Genomic DNA, 24,998 nt, shown 5'->3' with positions numbered 1-24,998 from the left:
GATTCAGTTAATATTTGGTAGTTTATTTTCCTTTTCCACAAGTAACTCTTAGGGGTCTCCGAATTCCACACTGGCAGTATATGAGGGCTCTCGTCAAATCACAAGATCTCCATCAGTGAAACTGTACATGAAGAACTAAACCTAGTCCTACATCAAAGAAATCACAGGATAAGAGGCCAGCATGTTCTCGCTGGTGCAGAGTTTAACTGTAGTGTTTACTGGATTAGGCCTTGAACTAGCAACTCTGCCTTTGTCTTCACACACACATACACACACAAACACACACACACACACACTAGCTGTGTTATTCGTTAGTTTACCTGTCACAACTTTTATGAAGACAAATTGCAAATGCACGGTATAAAACATCGGTCATCATAGTATTTGGCAAAGTTCTTGGTGATGTCTGAGACATCTCAGCAGTTAGAATGACTTGTCTATAAAACGGTAGTATTGTTAGGTAAGAACTGATGGAGAGGGTTGAACTTGGGAGTGTCCAAGAGAGGAAGTATGAGCACTGATGTGTGTAAACTTCTGTGTGGATAACATGTCTATAGTAGTGTCTCCCACCCCTGCTCTCTGAACAGGTCACATCTGTATTTACAATAAAAGTGTAAAACTGAAGACAATTTAATTATTTCAAAATATTAAATGAATTCCATGTGAAGAATTTATTCACAAATATTTCAGTCTTACTGTTTTGTGTTTAAATTGCTAGTTTCTGGTTGGTGTGTATGTATGTGTATGTGCATACGTGCACATATGGCTTTGAGACAGTATCAAAATTCTAGGCAGCTATGTAACTAAGGATGATCTTGAACCGTGGGTCCTTATGTCCTATGCCAACATGACTAGTTTTAGGTCGTGTTGGAGGTGACTCAAGTCTTTGTGCATGCCAGGCAAGCGCTCAAACAATGGACCTGCAAACCTAGCCAAACTTGCTCATTAAAAAAAAAAAAAAATAGAGTACAGAAGCATTTAAAAATCTCTTTGGTGGACAAAATAAAGCTCAAACAAAACTAGACTCCAGGTTCCCACTGGAATTCTCAGTTATAGTTGAAGCAGCCAAGACATGCAGAGTTGACTAGTTTCTCTGAGATCACACAGGTGTTTATGTGAAGCCACCATTCATACTTGAGCAGTCGGCCTACTGAGCGTGTGCTCCTATTCCCTGTTGGAACGGAAAGCGTAGTAGCTGTTGGTGCTGCTGTTGGCTCCACACATTCTTGCTCCTGGTGCCATCTCTATATCCTAAGACCCCAGTGATCCTGTGGTTGTGCCCAGCAGTGTCACCTCTGACAACTCTAGGCAGAAAGACTGCTGTTTTCAGGTCACTGTCTCAGCATAGACTAAGCAGATATATGTGTGTGTATATGTATATATATATATAAAACACACATATGTGTGTGTGTATTCTTTCTTTGTATGCATTTAAAAATACAACATTTATCGGGTTTAGTTCTAACTATGCCTTAGTACAAATTGCTGTCACCCTTTTTTAAAATTAATTTTTGAGATTTCAATTTAATTACATTTCCTGTCACTTTTTTGGTTGTGAGCCTAGCCTTGAATGGCTGAGCGCCTCACCCCCCTCCAGCTCTCACTATCACAGTTTTAGAAGGAGAAGCTGAAGCTCAGAGACGTTACAGGACTGTTCTCAATCTCAGCGCAATCAAAACAATGAAGTGGGAGTCAAGCCCACATCTGGATGGTTCCATGAAGTCGGTTTGCATGAACCAGTTCCTGAAGTCAATAGACACAAAGAAATGTCACTAAGGACACAACCTCAGGAGCAGGCAGTGGCATGGGAGTTCTCTAATCCTCTATCTCTAGCGAGCACTTGTTGCTGAGATGCCCTTGGAAGTCTTTTCGCTCGCTAATCAGGAAGCTTGCTGCTGCATCTCACGTGACAAACTTGCTGAGCAGAGAGCCTCCTTCGCTCCATTTGCCCCTCAGCGGACCCCTCCTCGTGTCAGGTTGAGAGAGACCTAAGAAAAGAGTCTCCTGCCAGGCTTCTCTCCCTCTTCAGGGTTAGCATAGTCACCTCCGTTCCCCCAAGGAGTCATGTGTGGGGAGCTTGGTCCTACTGGGATGGTGTTGGGTGGTGGTGGGACATTCAAGAGTTGGGAGGAGCGCAAGGTTCTTAGGTTGCTGGGTCACTCCCCTCTGGAATGATCAGCACAGTTCCTGAGTCTCCCACTACCCTATTTGGTTCCTTAAATGTAAGGTCCCTCGCCTTAAAAAAAAAATACAGTTCTCATGCGGTGCAGCCTTTAGCACTCACTAGATATTCAAGCACGACCTCAAATATCATATCTTTCTCTGTCCACTTTCCAAGTGTTGGAATTAGACATGTGCTGCTTGCCGAGCCTTTTGAGAAGGTTATTGTTAGAGTAAGACTGACTGCTTTGTGTTTTCTGGCACATGGTTCTTCATGCTCAGGTGCCTAACAAGAGGGCATCCTAATGAAACAAGGACTTTCATCTTCCGAAAGTAAGATTGGAACAGGCTCTTTTGCATACAGAACTCTCAGCTGTAGATGTTTTGTTTTTATTATATTTAGAGTCTCTTTTTACTCTTTGGCGATTTTAGGTGTACATGCAATGTGTGTCCATCATCTTCTTTCTCCTCTGACTTCTTCTAAGACCCATAACATATCCAATCCCACCTTTCTGCCCTCTTCCCCTCCCCTCTTTTTATTTGGTAACTCATTGAGTGCTATTAGGACTTTCTGCTGGGATTTTGGGGGATCTTCTTGGCCTGATCCTATACAAGTCTTGAGCAGGTAACCCTGTAGTAAGTTCAGAATGCAATGGCCATGTCATGTCCCCGAAGACAGCACTTCCCAGCACTGCTCCTCAACCTCTGGTTCTGTGATGTTTCCAGCTGCAGGTATTTTATTCTAGCAATGAAAAGCAGTTCTCTAGAAGATTTGAGGTAAGCCAGAAGACGAGAGCAGGGCTGGAAGCATGGAAGTGTCTGAGAACAATATGGCTCACTCATGCTACTGCCAGTCCATGTTCGTGTGTACAGTGAGTGGGACAAAAATAAGAAAGCTATCAAAGCCAGGAAGCTGTCTTTTCATATGATTTAAATTTAATTTGGCATGTTACAATCTATTATAGTCTTTTCATGAGATTAAAATTTCTTTTTGAAGAAAATTATAAATAGTAATGGCATGTGAGGACTGGCGTTTTGTTTTATTAAATGAATAAAATTAAATATTTAAAACATAGAAGGCTGGACTGTGAAATCCAAGTGCTCAGTCTTCAAACTGTTAATCCCCACTCCCTTGAATCTTTATTTTAGAAAACGAGTCTCCACAGGTTACACTGAAAACTGTAAAATTCTTAACGTTTTGGTTATGTTAAATTTTACTTTAAATAGAAACAGAACTTGGTGCTACTCATCGCTTTTAAATGTCCAGAAGAAATTACAGAGCATTTGGCTCTGGGAGTCTGGTGCATACACCACGTAGGGGATGAGTTCTGAGAACTCCATGTGAGCAGCAGGCTAGTCTGTGCAGCAGAATGAGGTAGGCAACAGAAATTCTGAAACTGATGGCTCAGGTTCTGAGTGTTACAATCATAAAACACATAAACAACTTCCCTTCCCTCATATCTAGGGGTAAGCACCAATGCACCGTAAACCTCTAGAAGGAAAAAGAAAGATAAATTGTAATGATTATTGATAAGATCTACTTGTTAAATGAGTATTGCCCTACGTTCTTTTCTGTGTTATAATAGGATTCCCATGAATTTAGATAAACGACTTTACAATAAATCTCTGTCTTGGTTTACTTTGAACTTCAACACACTCATTTTTACCTTCGATTATTGGTTGCGAAAGTACAAAGAATTGGTGAACAGATGCTTTGGAAATAAATCAATTAAAAACTACTACCAATTTGTTAAACATTTATGTTATTACACTTACTTTATTTTTATTAATCAATTAATTAATCTTTTTTTTTTTGAGAAAGGGTTTCTCTGTGTAGCCCTGGCTGGCCTCAAACTCATAGAGATCCGCCTGCCTCTGCCTCCCAACTGCTAGGATTAAAGGCGTGCGCCACCATTGCCCTGCCTACATTTGCTTTCTTTACTTTGTTGTGAAATATGGTTTATCTAAAATCGAAAGTACAAAATGCATGACAGAAAAAGAAAGAAAGAGACAACTAGAACAAACCAAACAGAAGTCCAATCAATCAGTGACCAATGAAACCCTGCACTCCTGAGAACCTACTCTCTCCAGTTTGGACAGCAAGCACCGCAGGTATCTGAAGCCACCTCAGGCACACCCTTCCACCTTGCATTCATTTCCTTCCCCCAAGAAGTCCTCTGGTCTCCATCTTTGGTGGCAGGTGCTCCCTGCTTTCCTTTATACTTTTACTTCGTTGGAATGCACTTCTAAAAGATGTGCTCTTTAGTTCCCCTCTTTGAGAAATAGAAATCAATACAACCACATTGTTTCCTCCTATTATTTAGCTTTCTAGGTAGTGTTGGATTGTTTTTTACAACTCTCCCTGTGTATTCGTACACATGTGTGCTGCATATGCAGACATGTGTGCACGTGTGTATGCAGGCACCCTTGCACTCATGGGCAAATAGAGGTCAGAGGGTGTTCCTAGGATGCCTTCCTCAATTGCTGCCACACCTTATATTTTGAAAACAGGTATCTCACTGAATCTCAAGCTTACTGATTTAGCTAGACTGCCCTGGGATCTGCCCACTTCCATCCCCCAGTGCTCGTGTACAGAGAACCACTATGCTTGGCTTTTATGCAGGGGATGGAGATCTGAACTTTGACCCTCATGCTCGCACAGCAAACAATTTACCTACCCACTGAGCGCTAGCTCCAGCCCCTAAATCCCATTTGTTTAAATACCCACAGATATAGCTCCATTTCATAAAGCATTCCAGTATATAAATATGCCACAATCTACTCAGCCACAGAGCATTGGAATTTGAGTTATATACAGTTTTTATGCGATTATCGCTCTTCTTTTCTTGCTTTTTTTCCCTATAATGCTATTTTTTTCTGGACATATCTCCTGATGCAGAGGCAGTATAATCTCCCTAGATAGCAATGCCATTGATCATTTTGTATGCATCTGCTCACCTTTACTAAGTAAAGTCAAGTTCTTGCAGCTTACATTGCTGCTCGCTGTGTGGATGCTTCACTCAACTTTTCAAAACAACGAAGGCAAGCAGCTCTGATGTGTCTATGTCCCAAACTGCTGCCAAACAGATATGGTTGCATTTGCTTGTAAAAACAGATTTGATATTTATTACTATTAAATCTTATATCTCCCATAAGAAAAGGAGAGCCAGGTAGCACACAAAATTCTGTTTATGCTAATCTGAGATGCTGCTTAAATAAAAAAAATGAGTAACAGCTTTCAAAAAGAAAGGAAAATGCAGTCTCATTTCCCTTAATTAATGTTCTGAACACAGCATCCTAGCTCAAAGGGTAAATGTACACTAAACTGTACCTATAACAACTTGCCCTAAAATTTCGTCCTTGTTCTGAAATAGTTTTGGTAGAGTAGAACAAAGTTGATGTCTGACTATTGGTTTTTTGAAAATCTTTTTATTTATCTATTGTTTCACATAAGGCTGTTAAACATTTTCTAATTTTAATTCTCTGTGTTGCCTTCTCTGGGCTGCAATTTAAGAAATAAAAAATGTGTTTTATAATTTAGATATTGAAAATTTTTATTCCCTTCAGGCTTTAAGTTACAAGAGTGTGGTGATTCTTCAGACCTTAAAATAGTGGCTGCTTGCTTGCCCCATCCGAAAAGCATAGTTGATTTCAGGGGATCCGAATTGTATTACTCTATAAACGGTTTTGCTCTCAGTCTTCCAGTATACTTCAGGCAACATGGCACACTGAGCTCAATCCCCACGCTAACAAAAGTGGGTGAGTCTAAGAAGTGTACAACTTCCATGAAAAGAATGAAGAGATATTTTGTATGATCAAGTTGAAATCAACAAATTATATCTGATTATAGGTATATCTATACGGTCGATGCTTGCCACACATAATTAAATAATGCTCTTTCTACAAATATAACATCCATTTAAATTATTTTCCACAAATAAAAATAAAATTGAAAATAATATTAGCTATGAAAACTTATTTAACCAATTCAACCGTTCTCCCAAATATTTCATACAAATGTAAACGACATCAATTTCTTTTGCAGTGAAACCTTTGTATAGAATGGGGCAGTATAGAATTATTCAGTAAATACTATTTCAGTTATTCTGTTTTGACTTTGCTGTGACTTTGATGGTATAAAACTGTGATTTCTATGCTTGATGAGTACTTCTAAATGTATTCTTTGGTGGCAGGACCCGGGCTTGTGGTTGGCACTGGATCAAAACAAATGATCCTATTTAACAGCTGCACCTCTAACGAAAAACCTGGATTGACTGCCAATTTTCTTGTCTGTGTACATCCTGTGCTTAGCTTACAGGCATCACGTTGATGGTGTTAGGTGATGGAATAGTTGCTAATTAATGGCTATCATAATTGAGAAGGGTGAAGCATGTTGGCCATGTAACCTCAGTGTAAATGTTTTCTTTTGAATAAAGTCCTGTGATAGAAATTCTTTAAAATTACATTTCCTCATGATTCGAAGTAGCATGAGTGTTCATATCAAAATTTCCACATGTTTCTTTATCTACATTGCTCACAATGCATAAAATCTTGACTTTAATTATTTTAAACATATAGAAAATAATAGTTAGTAAGGGCACTCACAAGGGAAACTAAGAACAATATTAGCCCCGAGAAAGCATGCCTAGCATTCCAAAATAAAAAGCATTCCAGCTCTTTACTTTTACTCATGGTAGTTGTAATCTTAAGGATTTTCATATGTAAAATGAAGTGCAAGTGATGTTAGTGAGCATGGATACTGACTAAACATTTTATTGGTCCAGAATAACTGAAACAGATCTATTTAAATTAACAATGACTGTGAATTCTAGAGAACAGAAATGATGAATATCTTCATTTGCCAGTTACACTTCACCCATTACTGAGAACGTGGTCACATTGGCACAGCTTTTAAGGTTACAGAAGCTTTAGAAACTCACATATACTACAAAGAGTTGAGGGACTTTAGAGAGCATTTGTCGTTTGCAAATATTTTGTCTGAAAAATATTGAAAGAGACCCTCTTGTAAAACCCTACACGGAGTTATTCATTATGAGAAATTGTTTCAATCACTGAGTCATCGAACTTTAAATTGGCAGTGGCAAAAGTTTTGCAAAACATTGAAAATGGTTTAAAAAGGATATACCACTTGATAATATGCTCATTTTTGCTCACCTAGGAAAGTGTGTTGGTCGTAGCTGGCATGGAGCCAATCTCGAATGTGGGGCTATGGGGGTGTGACATTTCCTGGCACTGAGGAGCTGGCTTGAGGAGAACGTACCCAGAACCTCAGATTCCCCTAACAAAAATTTGCTTTTAGATGTTGTCTGTTCATCATGTAAACAGGCACAGTTTGTTGTACTACTCACTCGGAATGACCTTTATTCTATGAACTGAATTTTCATATTTAATAGCCTCACTCAGAGTTTCTTTAATTACCATACGTATAGCTTAACCCTCATCCCTGTGTCTCACATCACATTTACAACTTTACAGAGGCGCCTCAGGAACTGGCCTTCATATTTTAATCAAAATTCTTTTTAAATATAATGCTATTTTAAAATACATTCTTTAATAGTACCCATGTTAAATGCCTTCCTTAGGCAGTTCCCCAGGGTTTGTTTTAAAGCTATTTTTTTAAAAATAGTTTAGCACACTTAATTTGGCTTCACAAAATATTGTACGTAAATTACTGTAAATTGCGTCAAATATCCAGATTTGATAGAGAAGTCACAGGATGGAAAGAGCAGCCGAGAGTGCACTGTGCGTTCCACTGCATCTGTACATCCATAGGCGTGGAAATCAATGAACACCCTAAATCTAAACATTCTTAAACTTGTTTGATACTGTCCGCACGACAACCAAGACTTAATGATCCTATCTGGCCCCGGCTTCTTTTTAAAATTGTTCGCTGCAGATGCATGCAGGCAGCAAGTTTTGGTTCCGCTGACAGCTCTTACTCTGCTCACCCTCTGCTGGTGGCACGCAGTAACGGTGGCAGGATTGCTCCGAGCCGGAAAGCACGGGGCACAGCACACACTCAGCCTGGAAAATGAAAGCCTCGGCAGTTCAAGTTTTACTATCTTGTGAATACCCACCAAAATTTAAAATCTCAACAATCATGGTGGGTGGTGATAGCTGGAAAATGTCTAAGTTGACTTAGAAAGTGCAGAAATAATCTCTGTGTTTAGAGAGAGAGAGAGAGAGAGAGAGAGAGAGAGAGAGAGAGAGAGAGAGAGAGAGAGAGGCTGTATCTTTCTTTTTGGCTATTTATGCAGAAACGGATTTTTGTGAGTTGATTTTAGTTTCATGGCTGGAGCCGTAAGCACATCGGCATGACTGAAGATTTAAGTCAGTTTGCAAAGCTGTATGGGTTGAATCTGAGAATAACTGAACAACATTAAAAATTATGGAAATCAAGAAAGATGTCTTTGGGTTTGCATGTTAAAGCACAGCAAGTCCAATGGTCATTTGTTATAAAATTTACCTTCATATATACAATTAATTCTCCCTAGTATTTATATACCTTAAAAGTATAAATAAAACTATAACATTTTAAAATTAAATAATAAAAAGTAAAAATGGCTTTTAAATTTAAGAAAAAAATTAGTGAAGAGTTTTGAGGTTTGACGAGGTCCTCAAATGGACTTAGTAAGTTTTTACAGCAGCCCCTACCTATACACACACAGAGAAGAGAGAAAAACAGAGAGAGAGAGAGAGAGAGAGAGAGAGAGAGAGAGAGAGAGAGAGAGAGACTTCTCAAGAGCTGGGGGCTCTGCAAACTCATTGCAGAGGAGAGAAGTTTCAACTGTCTGAATGAATAAGAAAGTGGCAGCCGGGCGGTGGTGGTGCACACCTTTAATCCCAGCATTCGGGAGGCAGAGGCAGGTGGATCTCTGCGAGTTCGAGACCAGTCTGGTCTACAGAGCTAGTTCCAGGACAGGCTCCAAAGCCACAGAGAAACCCTGTCTCGAAAAAAAAAAAAAGAAAGAAAAAAAAAGAAAGTGGCGAGACTGAAAGAATCCATTCCAGTTAGCTGATAAGTTCATGTGCACATTGAAATGTATTTCCAGCTATTGACAACTCTAACTTCTTGGTCAATATGTGTACTACAGTATTGCTTCTGTTCCTCCAAAAATGTTAAATTAAGTACTGTGATAGTTACTATATGCAGTGATCAGTAAGACAGGATTAAACTGTTAATAATCACTGGGTAAGTTTTTTTTTTTTTTAAAAAAAAACCTAAAAATAGATCTTTTCTATACAATATATTCTGATTACAATTTCTCCTCCCCCAAATCCTCCTAGATCCTCCCCACTTCCCCTCCAACCCAAATCCATACCCCTTCTCTCTCTCATTAGAAAACAGACAACAAAAAACCACAAACAAAACTAAGCAAAAAAAAAAAAAAAACCAAAACAAACCTCACCATAGGACAAAACAAACAAATAAATAAACAGGAATAAAAAGACCACAAGAAACAACTATACACACACACATGGACACACACATACATCCCATAAAAACACAAAGCTGGAAACCATAATATATGAGCAAAAGACCAAGACCAGTAAGGAAAGAAAAAGATTGATTGGAACATTGTGAGACAAAAGCCCTCCAGAAACACCATTACATTCATTTTGTATTGGACATCTACTCCTGGGCATGGGATCTGTCACTGGGTCTTTTTATTTTATTTATTTATTTTTTATTTTTTGTTTGAGACAAGGTTTCTCTGAAGCTTTGGTGCCTGTCCTGGAACTAGCTCTTGTAGACCAGGCTGGCCTCGAAGTCACAGAGATCCACCCGCCTCTGCTCCCCGAGTTCTGGGATTAAAGGCATGCCACCACTGCCTGGCCACTGAGTAAGTCTCAATGTTGCTTGACCACAGCGTCCTTGAGTATAGATTGATAATGATTTAGTTTAGAAGCTACTAACCTCATAATTAGTAGAGACTAAGCTGTTGGAAGTACACGGCTTGTAAGGCACTAAATGAGACAATAGATAATATTTAATGAAAGTCAGCTCTCACTGTGAAAGTCTTACACAAAAAAAGTGGCTGTGTGTGGCTGTGTGCATCCTGTGTTCCTGTGAATGGGATTTCTCTACACTTGTTTTTTTTTTTTTTTTTTTTTTTTTTTTTTTGTTTTTTTTGTTTTTTTGTCTATTCCTTTCTTCCTGCTATATCATGCAGATTCTCAATGATAGTGCTTTCTCTGGAATCAAACTTAGGATTCTGATTCCTTTCTTAAAGCACACATTTCAAAGATGTTCTGTGTTCAAAGATGCTTATGCTCTGTGCCAGTTATCAAATTATTGCCTCTTAGTTCCAAATTGGCTCTTCAGCATCTGTTCTGGGAGTTCATGTGAAACACTTTAAATAAATATATTTTCTTTCCATGTGCGAGGTGTGAAGTTAGTAGGCAAATGGAAGGGAGCAGCTTTACTTGTTTCCTGTCTATATAAACTTCCTAATCTCACTCCTACTTTGAGGGCAGCCTGTGGATTAAATTGGCAAAAACACTCGGGGCTGATCGTCTGATCGTGCGCCTACAGATCGCCGTTGCTGGGAAACCCTGAGCTTCTGGTTGGAATCCAGCGGCCATCTTGCTGTGGTCCTCCCAGTTCCCTGCTTCTTTAAAAACTCTGTTCCTTTCTGTTGCTCCATATCCCAAGGGTTTACCAGATGAGCTATACAGCAAACATCTCTGCCATCTAGTGGGCTATAGCAATACCTTCTCTATTAGTCTTGAGAGACCACCCCCCAACACACCCCCATTCCTCTTTCCGTGGACCGTAGTCCTTTAATCATAAGGTAGCTTTTAATATCTTCATTACATTTTTATAGCTGCTCCTATCATGACTTAATAATAGTTTATTCTAAGCTTCCCGTGTGCAAATTACTGTCACTCTCATTACCTGATTGGACCCAGACTGATACACTGGCAGATAAGGTATTGCAGTTATCAGATCAAAAACATCTATGATAGTCAATGATACTGATCTCTGGGTATAACAATAAATCACGAAGCGTTTCCAGCCACTCTCTGTGGCAGAGCACAACACCCAAGAGTATTTGGGCAACACACATTCGACCTGCTAGATTAAAATAAAGAGAGATAAGCCTGTAGTTGAAGCTCCAGGGGGTACATACCCCACATATACATACACACATAACTAAAAGCAAAACAAATCTTTAAAGACAAAAATAGTATAGCTCAAGGAATACAGATTATTGGAAGTGCCTGCTGTCAGGCGTGGGATCCCAGTGGGATCCCCAGGACCCACATGATAGCAGGAGAAGGCTGACTCCTGCACGTGTGCTTTGCCCTCTATGTGTGCACTGTGACATGCTCATAATGAGTGCATGCGAGCATGTCCACTAACTAAACAATACACTAAGTAAACTGTAACAAAAGTATTTTAAAGAAAATCACAGGAGAATAATAAAACTACCTAACTGTGTTATTTCACAAAAAAGTTAAAAAATTCTGGATTTCTTTTTTATCAGCAGGTAATCACCATTGACAAGAACACTGGGAAAGTGATTATTTTAATTTTTTTCTGAATTAAACTAAACAATAAATTTCGTCTCTAAACTAGAGCTTTCCAGAAAGTGATTATGTGGTATCAGAGGGGAAATTTCTTCTGTAAATTTAATCTTATGAAACTACATATAAGTCATAACTTTTTTTTTGGTTTTTTTTTTTTTTCAAGACAGGGTTTCTCTGTGGCTTTGGAGCCTGTCCTGGAACTAGCTCTGTAGACCAGGCTGGTCTCGAACTCACAGAGATCCGCCTGCCTCTGCCTCCCGAGTGCTGGGATTAAAGGCTTGCGCCACCATCGCCCGGCAAGTCATAACTTTTTAAAGGGTCTTAGCATTCTAAAATGTTTTGAAGCTCCTACCACTTGCTGGTAGGTAAGAGGTGCACAATGCTTAACCTGTGTTAGAGCATGGAGCGCAATTGAGACTGAGCCCAACAAAAGGATACTATTTTGATCTCCTGGAGTTGGGGGAAAGCTGTCCCCACTTCATAAACTAATTTCTGCTATTTGTTTTTGAGAATTGTCTTCTGACTTTTCTGTTAGTATTTATTGCTTATATTGAATACCAATAAATAGGATGTCTTAAGAACATAGCCACAGATGAGCTGATACCCCTTCATGCAGAAGAAATATCTCTGACCCCTCGTCCTAAATCCGGATATACTGTGACTGTTGTAAGCAATAGAGTAATGGAGGTAGAGGATTGTGCTTTCTAAAACCAGGTCCTAAGAGGTCAAGCAACTTCTGTTTTGTGGCTAGAGCACTAATTTAAGAACACTGACATAAGATATAATGTTGATGGAGGTTCCTGTCCCCCTCAGTCCTGCATCTGTTCAGTACCAAAGAAACATAGAAAGGCCTACATTAATTATTAACTGATTGGCCTATTAGCTCAGGCTTCTTATTAACCAATTCTTATATCTGAACCCATAATTCTTGTCTGTGTTAACTATGTGGCTTAGTACCTTTTATCAGTGAGGCATTCTCATCTTGCTTCCTCTGTCTCTGGGTGATGACTGTAGATTGAGCCTTTTCTCTTCCCAGAATTCTCCTATTCTGGTCACCTCATCTATACTTCCTGCCTGACTACTGGTCAATCACTGTTTCATTAAGCCAATACAAGTGACAAATCTTCACAGGGTACAAGACCATTGTACAACAGTACTTCCCCTTTTTCTCCTTTTTAGGACAAGAACTCTGAATCTAATCTCCTTTGTTGAGCTTTTTCCTGACCATTATCTATAACAACCTGTAACCAACACTCCAAACAAAGGCAAACATCCATAATCCATTTTTTTTTTGTGAACGTAGGCATAGTTTTCTAGGCTACTTCCTGCTGATTGGGGACACTGATAATTTTATGGAGACCTAAAGAAAATTTATGATTATGGTTAGTCTTGACAAGAATATTCTGTGAAACTTGATTATTTCAGATAACAGTCTTGCAGCTATTCTGGATGCAGAACTCAGAAGAAACTCCAATAGAGGTCCTCTGAAATGTTGGATCATCTGGGCCATCTGTTCCTATTAGGGATTTTTCAGGGGGTCTTCCTGATTTTTCTTTACCCAGGATGAACCCACAGCCTCTCATTTCCTGTGAAAACAAAAGCAAAACATCTCCAAAGTAACATATCTTACTACTTAAATTTTGAAGTCAAAGAATTTTTCAAAATATGTATGTTGGCTTAATTCAGCAGCATTTATAATCAAATGTCTTTTAGGAGCTGTTGCTCCTTCCTCAGCCGTCAAACAATTCAAAGAAAATACAATAACACACAGTATTCAGATTCTCTATGTATTTTTCATTTTTACATTGCTTTATTTTCAACTATATTTCTTTTATTTTTATTTTTAATTTTTTTTTGAGACAGAGTTTCTTTGTGTATCTGTGGCTATCCTGGAACTCACTCTAGATTAGGCTGTCCTTGAACTCACAGAGATCCCACTGCCTCTGACTTCCAAGTGCTGGAATTAAGTGTGTCTGCCATCACACCCAACTACTATATAAAAATTCCAAACTAGTCCCAAACACATGAAGAGGCTGCATAAATCACCTTTATCAAAACCTCAGACAGCATCCAGGCTTCCCCAGACCAGGTACCAGATACATAAACGAAAAATATACAAGGTGATTCTAGTTTCCAGCTGTTTGTGTTACCTCTCACTATTCAATTATTTCTAGCCAAGACTTCAAGCATTGTGAAGAAAAAAAAAACACATTTAATTTGTACTTTTCTAAACATTTGAGTCAAGGGTATATAAGAATTCAGAGGCTACTTACCAGGTTGTAAAAGTAACTGGGAAAGCATTGATATTAGGTCTTATAACAAAGCCTAAAGGCTTTCTTTTATCATAGAAGAAAGTTCCTTAGCAGTGTAAGGAAACAAGTAAGGAAAATGCCCCAGAAAGTTGGAGGCAAATGGGCTCTCCTATGGTGGAATTTGGTAACACTGCTCCTTGCAAGAGTGGAAAGTCCATGTTCTAACTAAGAAGGTTTCCAGGCAACAAAATGAAGGTCCCACCTTTTTTTTTTTCTTTATCTCTGCTAACAAAATAAGAAGAGAGATATGGACTAGATTACAGCTTTTCATTTCCTATAGAATGTGGAGGAAAGCTAGAGGGCTCAGAACGGTGTTCCCAAGGAGCAGAGGGCGATGTAGAAGAGGATTGGTGGAAACCTGGGATCCGGACATTGCCAGACAAGCTCAGTTGTCAGAGCAAAGATGCAGGGACAGGAAAGCTGAGGGTGACAGTCATAACCTAACTCCACTTTGAACTCACTTTATCACCCTGGATCAAACACTTCAACCAGGACATGTGTGAATTAATGTAGGTGATGTGTAGACTGTCTGGGGAATGTCAGTGTTGGGACTCAAACTGAAGCTACTGAAAACTGCTTTCCCACAATTTGCTTTTCTCAATGGAGTGTAGAACATTATAATAATAGTTACCAGGCGACAATGTTTCTCTGCTGAGACGGTTTTCACATGAAGTTTGAATTTTCTTGTTCTAAAAAAAAAAAGGAGTAAACAAAGAACTCCAGGAAGCCCATCTATTGCTTCTGTCATTTGCCTTGCCCATTCAACATGGTAAAGATTTTCATGGGAAACCAAATAAGGTGTCTGTATCAGATGATGATAGTTATATTTTCTGGTAGCCATTTAATAATTCTCTGATTTGTATTGGAAATGTTAACCACTACACATTCAGGATAGTGCCGGGCAAAGTGTCTCCTCTTTGAATGCTTTTTCCTAAAAAAAAAAATGAAAATATGCAGGTAAAAACAAAGCAGTATAATTCTATATGTCAAATAAGAGGAACTTCCAAACCAGCAAAGCATTGCTGGCCTTAGCTGTTCCAAGATTTTGTGACAATTTCCAGCAACATCAGGGACATAGTTTTATTTTCTGCTGTAGAAGTATATACATTTCAAGTCATTAGCTCTTTGGTGAAAGTTATCAGAAAATAGTTTTGTCAAAAAATGCTGGGTAAAATAATTAATAACAAGGTAACTTGATCACTCAAGTATATAACATTAGTGTTAATAAAATAACATATTTTCTAATACTACACATTGAGAAAAATGTTTTATATAGACAATTCAAGTTAGAAATTAAGTAACGGAAATTTGAAGATAAAGCCAGCTATATTTATATTAAATGAATTATTTACTTCTTGCCTTACACAAAGAGACATATAGTAAGTGGCCAGCCCACGGTGGGCCTTGGATAAAATGAACCACAGTCAGTCACCACCGTAACCTGGTGTAGGAGGTTTTTCTGTTTGTGTGTTGCTTTCATTGGTTGAATAAAGAGACTGCCTTGGCCTTTTGATAGGGAAGCCCTTAAGTGGGCGGAGTAGACAGAACAGAATGCTGGGAAGAAGGGAAGTGTGGCAGACACCATGGCTCTCCTGCCTTAGATGGACGCTGTTTAGACTCATGGCGATAAGCCACAGTCAAGTGGCAATACAGATTATTAGAAATGGGTTAAACTAAAATGTGAGTGTTAGCCAATTAAAGGCTAGAGATAATGGGCCAGGCAGTAATTAAATTAATACAATTTCTTTGTGGTTATTTCTGGGGTTAAACTAGCCGGGTGGTGGGACTCAGCCTGCCCCCTCTACTACAGTAACCAAGTTAAGAGACAGATGAAAATAGTGATCACTGTTGAAATATATAGCCATGTGACTGATTCATTACAAGCTCAGCTTGGGGTCATTCAGTTTCAATAGAAGGTCCACAATTTAGTTTATATTTTGCAAATCAAGTATAGTCATTAAGGGACAAAAGTGGCATAGTGCTATCTTCACACCTTTCCCAAGGAGCTGGTTTGTAGGGGAGTAGCAGATGAACCTGAAGGAGGCAGCTCCATCACTGTAAATGAGATGGCAAATGCATGCCTGCTCTATGGATTTTTCTCCATGTTTGAGATGCAAACACATGCAGATTTTATTTTTCCTGTGTAAAAGACCATATCAGGAATCCTGATACAACCATCTTTCTTGCGAAGATATATGAATGCAAACTAAATATTTTAAAGAAAAGGCACTAAAGATTTTATAGCAAGACAGAAAAGGGGAATTATTTAGAAATCACAAACCTTCATTCACCTACTTCTTGCATCTTCCTGGCTGGAACTGTGTACCTGGGTGCATTTTACCCAAAAAGTAAAATGAGGTTCTGCTTTAAAGAAGGAAGTGTAGGTTTGGACAGGTATCAACAATGGCTACCATAATGTGTGTGTGTGACTCTTCTAACTACCTGGAAGAAACAGCCTGTCATTTATCACTTTCCACCCCGAATTCTCCCACATGAAACATTTCAAAGGTTTCATCCTCTATGAAGAAGCTGCTGTGATTTAGGCAGCCTCCCACAGCCTTCCTGGCTTCCTAGCTACATTCATTGCTGCGCTGTGGTATGGACTTGTATTCCTCCCATAGAGGTGTCTCATGTTGCGACCCCGACCTTCAGTGTAGGGGTGGTGAAGGTATTAGGTAAACTTTTGGAGGTAGCATCTAATTAATCGCTGAGACTAATTACTAACACTAAAACAGAGTCCTTGAGTCTCCGAGGTTATAGAGGCTAAAGTGTGGAGCTGGTTTTTATATCATAAAACTTCAAAGTAAAATATAGTTGCAGGAAGGTAAATAGAAAATTTTAAGAATATTTAGGGCAGAAATTGTCAAAGTATGTTTTCTTCTGGATGCTAGTCATAAGTACTAATACATAAACAATACTTGTGTCCATTGGAGGCTGGTGTGGATGTGAATGAAGAGTATCTGTGAATAGATTGGTAGATTGGTGCCTTCCTTCCTTCCTTCCTTCCTTCCTTCCTTCCTTCCTTCCTTCCTTCCTTCCTGTCTGCGTCTCTCTCTTTCTCTGAATACTGTGATCTGACCTCTGACCTCTGCTTTCCAAGTGCTGGGGAGGAAAGACACACACTACCACACCCAGTCAGGTTCATTTCTAAAGACAAACGTTTCTTCTTCTCCCTAAAGAAAAAAAAAAAAACCCTATATTTTTATTTTATGTGCACAAGTGTTTTGTTTGCACTTCTCTTGCTCAACGAGGTTAGAAGAGGAGGATAGGTCCTAGCCATGTGTGTAGTAATAGGAGCGGCGGCGCTGCGTCCCCAGCACCCCGCTGCCCGCAAGCTTATGCACGAAATAAAAACACACAAATTGTATTCATTTAAACACTGCTTGGCCCTTTAGCTCTAGCCCTTACTGGCTAATTCTGATATCCCGATCAACCCATCTCTAATAATCTGTGAGCACCAGTCTTACTGGGAAGATTCTAGCCTACGTCCATCCTGGGTCGGAGCTTCATCGCGTATGTCTCAGAGAGCAGAGCTCTCACGTCTGCCCTGGAGATGGGAGCATGGCGTCTCTGGCTGAGGCGTCTGCCCCCCGAGAGGAGAGCTGTTGAGTCTGAGCTCACTTCCTCTTCCTCCCAAAATTCTGTTCTGTTTACTCCTCCCACCTATGTTTTAACCTATGAGGGCAAGCAGCTTCTTTATTTAATTAACCAATGACCTTCCTCCATCACACGTGGGTGCTGCAAACTGACCCTGGGTTCTCTGCAAGAACAGCAGATGCTCTTAAACCACTGAGCCGTTTATTTAACCTCATTCTTTGTCTTTTATGAATACTTTTACTTCTAGATTGTAATCCAGCTATGAGGCCTACCCCCTGGTACTTGGATGTAGGTCACTACAGTAATTGGAACCAGTATGTGAATATTAGCAATACAGATTTCAAGACGAATAAATACGCACAGAGGTAAAACGTGGAAAACTATTGTCATCTTTCTTAATTACCCTTGTCAATGAGAAGTCTGAAGACTGAGCACAGAAGTATCCACATCAGACTCTGAGACTGATTCTCACGAAAACAAAAACAGTATCAAGGTGGATGGCCTTGTTAGCTTACACCTGTAAAACACATGTGTTCTATATGGGTTTTCTCTTTACCACAGCAACCTCAAGATGCTTTACAGACTAATTAAACCTCATAACCCCATGTTGGGAGGTAGTAGGTGTTATCTTCATTTTCCAGAGTGATAAGTTGAGTCATCCACGGAATTTGGCTCATTTCCAGCCAGCAGAACTAGACTACAGAGGGTAAAGAAACACCTCTGCTCCTTGGTGCTGGCTTACTCTGAAATCTGGCAGTTATGGAACTGATGTAACTGGTAAATTACCCATCCATTGCATCCTGAAATTCATCTCAATGGATGCTTTCCTGCTGGTACACTTCAAAGTGCACACTGCACAGTGGAAGAATAATTCCTTGCCTAGCATTTCCTCTAGATGAACTGGGAAATAATTGGCCAAAAAAATCTTGATAGCTAATTTAAGTGCATATATTATTTAACAAATATTATGTTTAAAGCCAACCATACATGATATAAGTTAACTAAAATATAGCTACATTAGCTAAAATGTGTAATAATATATAATATATTCATATGAAGCTATATGTAGTTAATATGGTATAAAGATATGTATATGATCTAAGCAATATATTAAAACCAAACACTGATGAACTCACTGCCCAGTTTAAGAAATACACATTTCCAACAAGTCTGAGACCTTATTTTTCTTCCCTCAAAAGTAGCCACTAAATGTTTGTAATTTCCTTAGAGACTTACCAAGTGGGGAATAATTCCTAAGCAGAAAACAACATACTGTACCATGTATTTTGAAGTTTAGATAAATGGATTATAATGTATATATTATTCTTCGATTTGTTTCTTATGTTTTCTTAACATCAATCCTTAATTCTATTGTATATGCAACACATTTATTTTTTAATTCTCGTGTCACATGATATTCTTCTTCTCTCTTTCTTTCCCTTTCTCCCCTTCTCTTTCCCTCCCTCCCTCCTTCCCTCCTTCTTTTTTTTTATTTTCGGGACAGGGTTTCTCCGTAGCTGTCCTAGAACTAGCTCTTGTAGACCAGGCTGGCCTCCCTCCCTCCCTCCCTCCCTCTCTCCCCGCAGCTCTCCCTGCCTCCCTGCACACTTCCTTTTTTCTTTTCTTGTTATCATCAACCCTGCAGCAGCCCTCCCCTATACCTCAAGAGGTGGCAAAAGTTAAAGCACAGGCTGATCATGTGTGCAGACAGACTGTTCAGAAGTCTGATCCCTGAAACCCACGGTGGAAGGGCAGAACTCTAAATGTTGCTGTCTGCTCACCTCTGAGTGTGTGCTGTGGCATCCACAGTGGGCAGCCCAGCTTACATATCCCATAAACCTTGGATTCATCTCTAACGTCTTATACACATCTCTATTCACTTATTGAATCTCTGTCTATTTGAAGTAAACTTCAAATATACAATATACAGAAAACATTGTTTCATTTATCAATGCCTACTCAGAGAAAAAAAGTATCATTTTGTTTTCCCTTTGGCGAGTCCTAAGAATGGAGCCTACAACCTCACATGTACCAAGCAAGTGCTCTGCCAATGGGCTAATTTCCGGCCTGAATATCTGTGTATTCTGAGTGTAAGATACTGTATTTCTATAAGTAGGACTTCATTTAATTAATTGGTCTCAAATTGGGGGGAGTTTACACATCTTACAAGAAACTGAAGCAATGTGATAAAACCGACCAAACGGAACAGTGACATGCAAAGAATCTGATGACTTTCGGGTTGTGTAAACGTCGATCTTATTCAAATCAGCCTGGCAAAAACGGTGACACTTTTAACAAATGGAGACTTCTGCGTGACCTCAGAAGTTGTTTGACGGCTCTTTGGAAGATAACTCGTATGTACTGAAAGTATAGGGTGAAGAAGAGAGAGGCAGATGAGCTGAGTCATTGCTGAGGATGGATCACAGATTGAAACAGGAAGCTGCAAGTGACCATGGAGCTAGGGGGGTACTTCTCTAGGTTTCCTCTTACAAGAAGAACTGGTTTTCAATCCCCTCCAGGTACAGAAAAAGATTACTCTGAAAATAACACAGAAGAAACTACATATTTTGAACAAATGTGACTTTCTTTAGATGAGATTTTTTTATCGTTTTTATATTTTCATTAACTTTGAAAACTATACAGAAGGAACTGCATATTTAAACCAAATACGACAGTATAGACTTAGGATTTTTGTATTTTATTTCTAATTTTAATGCTATAATTCATTAAGATACTGTCATACATGCATTTGAAATAAAGCAATCATACTTTGGTTACTCCCGATTTTCTCTCTTGTCCTTCATTTCCACTAATCTCCTTCCTGTTCCCAAACTGTCCCCATGCAGCTTCACTTCTGTGTGTATGTGTAATCCCGGGAGCTTCATTAGAGTCCTTTAAAATGAAATGAGAGAACATTTGTTTACAAAGCATGGGCCTTTTAGCATTGAATTCACCACTGAAGATATTATTTCTCCTCTCCACATCAATTGTTAACGATATATAAATCCCAGATGGGTTGGTGTGGGGTTCATGCATCCCTTCTTTTTCATGACAAGGCAGTAGCAGGCCCAGACTTGTGCAAGAAATCACGGCTGCTGAGGGTTCAAGAGCGCGAAAACCATGTGATTCCCAGAAGGCAATAGTCCACACCTCCTCTCACCCTTCCTTCAGCCGGTCCGTTTATTTTGCCCCTTCTTCTGAAGTATAGACATCCCATTTAAGGTTGAGCCATTTATTCTTTGGAGAATAATCTCCAGGAAACTGCTGCAGTAGCAGGACTTAGAAACCTAAACAACAACAACAACAAAAAAAAAAAAAACCTCAGAAAACTCAGGAGCAGTCAAGGGTCTGCTGAGACCCAAGGATTGCTTCCAAATGATTGTTCAATTCTTAGGCTCAGAAATATCTACAGAGGCTTGAAATCCGAAAGACTTGTCACTCTCACTCCTTTTTGGTATTTCAAGATATTGATGCAGCTTCAGATGCTATTTTCCAGACACTGGATTGAAAGAATACACTTATCTAATTCTCCAGTACAATACTGCGTGCATATATAATGAGAGACATAGAAATAAAACTTAAGTGCTGAGGCCATCACCCTATTTTTCATATTGGTAGTATCTCCAGGCCTATAGGTGACTTCTCTTTTTGTTTGTTTAGAATGAACTTTAGTTGTTGACATTACAAATCCAGGTCTCCTCCTCAGCTCTTCAACGCTCTTCTACTCTTTACGGATACTTATATAGGGGACAGGGATGTAGATGACCAGTGGATGGTCAGTCACTTATTCTCAGTACTTTAATCAGTTATGAGTCTCTCACTACCTGCTACCCAGCTCATTCACTACTACCCACTGTTTCTCTGACCAAGGTTGAAAGCAACACAAAGCAAGGCACACAATGATAAATATTTAGAAGATTTAGAAGGCAGTTTGACAGCATCACCACTTAGCAAAATATAACAATAAGTCCTCCCCTAGGATACTTACTGTGACCTCTCCCGACTCGAGAGACAAGATACTCCGTTTTAGTAGGAGTGTGATAACTTTGGGGTAAACAACTGTTTTCTGATTGGATTTGAGATTCGCTCCACAGGAGAAATCCTATGTCTGGGTCTTTCAATGTGGTCAAAACATTATGGTCTTAACTTGGGCACATAGTTTTCAGCTATGATATTGAATGATTATAATATATGATAATATAATACTAATAATAAGCATAATTCAAAACAGGGCAAATTAGGCATTGCCGAGATTACTCTCTCCTGCTCTTTGAAGGACACTCCAAGGAAGGCAGAGGTAACAACACACAAGTTGCAACAATATTTGAAAATAATTTGTCTGACATGGTCTCAAGTAGCAGACCAGACCCTGGCCATCTGCATGTCCCTCAGTGGTAACAGGAGCCATGGACATGAATTCAGACCCGGGTTGCTGGAGGACCATGGACCCAGACAGAGTCCTCAGCAGTAGCCCTGGCCCAGACAATGACACCATGACCCTGGGTAACAGCACAGGCCTCTCAGATCAGCATGTCTCTGGTGGCTGCACAGCCCTCAAATATCCTCATGGCCACAAGTTGTGGCCCAGACCCCAGGTGTCTATGTGGTCTTTGTTGACAACACAGGCCATGGACATCAATACAGAAACTGGCTGTGGAAGGACCATGGCTTCTTGTATTCTAACCATTTAAATTTTACATATTTTTTGTGAAAGAAAGCATCAAAGATCTGCATGCCAGTGTTTGAAGCAAATTTATTAGTTATATTCAGAACTGAAATAACTCAATGTGCATCAGTAGAAGAATGCATAAACAGTTCAGTGTGTAAAAAAGTGTGCATAAAGAGACAGCACATTGCACTACAAAGGAATAAAACACGTAAGCATGAATAAATTTCAAAATAATTTTGATGAAAGCAGGAGTATAGAAATAAAAGAATACATGTATTATGAACATCTAAGATGGCTTATTCTTTGGTAATATAAATATATAAATAGTTCTAATATTTGCAACCAAATCTTCAGGGACAGAAATCAGCCCATGTGTTCCCTGTTGCTGTAATAAAGGACTTGGGTGGTGTTTGTGAGGAGCTACCAGGAAAATGTAGAGGTCATACTTGCATTAATTTCTGTGCTTGGGTCTGTTGGTTTGTCAATTAAAGCATTTACACTACTCATAAGAAACTAACAGAGCTTACTTTATGCTGATTTTAACTTAATACAATTATTCACTTTTCAAAACATTTAAAACCACGCTTTAGGAGCTCAAAAAGCCCCAAAATGTATTGTTTTATAGTCTTATAAAGGTGACTGTGTGAGCTCTGTAAATACACCAATAAGACTCAAACACTTTCCCAAGGAGTGCTGTTTAGAACCATGGAGATAAAACGCAAATCATGTGACGTTGTCTTCCTGTCTCAGTAAGTGACATGAGTTCTGTATTTGCTAAAGCAAAATCTTGGGCCTCCTGTTGGAGTTATCCTTTCCTCTGCTCTTTTTTTACAATCTTTCCATTGTGACTTCTTTGTTGTGGTCTTAATACATCTTGTCTCCATCTTGTGTTTGTTGACTCAGTATCTATGGTAAGTATCAGGTCTTCTCCGTTTCTCATCTGAACTTTGTATCCGTTCTTTGCTTCCGAGATTTGTCTCCTCTTATCTATCCTCAGCCAGCAGAGGAGAGCTGTGACCTGTAGAAATAAAATGCATTATTTCCTTTTCTCAGTTTGCTTTAACTTGCTAGTTGTGAGGGTTGTCCCTTGAAGGGCAAAGGACATTTTATGTACCTTGTCAGTCAGTGTTTTCATTAGTATGATTTGATCAAATGGACAACATAAAATAGCATTCATAGTTCAGTGTGTAGGAAAAGCCAAGCGTCTGTTGGAAATTTAAAGTTGATTTCCCTATCTTTTGAAATATGTCAGAAAAATATGCTAACATTGTGAAGCTTGGTAGCAACTGTTGTCCCTTGCTGTCAGTTTTATTTTGGCAAATATTGTTCATAAATATTTAGTGTTCATAATCTAATATTGTTAAAGACCTAAATATACCCATTTTCAGAGCAGGAGAATTTTTAAAAATAAACTATTACTACCAATCTGTTATAGTTGAAATAATGAACTGCGTCTCTGTTTTGAAGCACCATCTTAAATATTAGGACACAACAATTTACACTACTGCCTTTTATGTTCAAGCTTTTTTTTTTCCAGACTAAAGGGGAGCCTCACGTATTTTGTTGTTGTTGTTGTCTTGAGGGCGCCTAGTATATGTCTTCAAATATTGGACATTCCATAAGTGGCTGCTCAACCTGTGGATGAATATTCTAAACGACAACCATCAAGATTTGTTGTGATGACCTCTTAGCCTTAGTAGGAGTTGGCCTACAGAACATCTGCAGTTGATACATAAGAAGTGCAATAAACTTTCCAGTCAGGAAGTTATCATCATTTGTTTTTATGTCTTGAAGTAAACGTTTATTTTAAGCAGAAAACTACAACAAAAAAAAGTACAAATGGGAGGAAGTAAGAACTGGGGTGAATCTGTGGCAGCCAGCATTGTCTTGTAATCATATCTTTTAAAATTTGCTTTGAATTGTACTTTAAAGTCACATATCTTGACCTAAAAGCTGAGATTCCTGAGTTGGACATGGTAGCTGCACATCGATAATCTAGCAGTTGGAATGTGGAGGCAGGAGGACTGTCAGGAGCTAGGCTCAGCAACACAGGGAGACCGTATCTCAAAAATCAACCAGCCAACCAACCAGCTAGCCAAGCAACTAATCAGCCAACTAACCAACCAACCAACCAACCAACCAATCAACCAACCAGTCAACTGACCAACTAACCAACCAACCAACCAACCAACCAACCAACCAACCAACCAACAACCAACCAACCAACCTAACCAAAGGTGTTTTCTGGACATCGGAACGCTGTTCTAAAAGGCAACAAGTGTCTCAGCTCATTTAGAACCAGGACTTCAGAATGTTCTCTTATCTTAGTCTAGAACTGGTTTCATTCTTGCCTGATAGCAACATCTTCAGACAGGGTACAGGAAAGCAGTATATAGATGAAATAATGTAAGGGAATCAGCTTCGGGGCCTTCAAGATATGGGTATTCGTTCTAAAGTTTGGTCTGAAACCATTTCTGAGTTCACAGAAAAACCTCTTTCTCTCCAGAGTGAGACATCAACTTCATGGAAGCCTTCACATTTATTTAGCTTTTTGAGTTTAAATGAAGAATTATTTTTCAGTGAATTGTGAATCTCATCTTATTTCATATTGCTTTCCAGATATAGTTTAAAGAATATACCTTTGTCTTTTATAAACAAGCAAAGATCCTTGAATGATAAGGTCCGACAAAAGTAAGAGTTTTAGT

The sequence above is a fragment of the Microtus ochrogaster genome, chromosome 17 (genome assembly GCF_000317375.1).
Source record: "Microtus ochrogaster isolate Prairie Vole_2 chromosome 17, MicOch1.0, whole genome shotgun sequence".
Lineage (NCBI taxonomy): Eukaryota > Metazoa > Chordata > Mammalia > Rodentia > Cricetidae > Microtus > Microtus ochrogaster.
Note: the sequence above shows the minus strand (reverse complement) of the source record.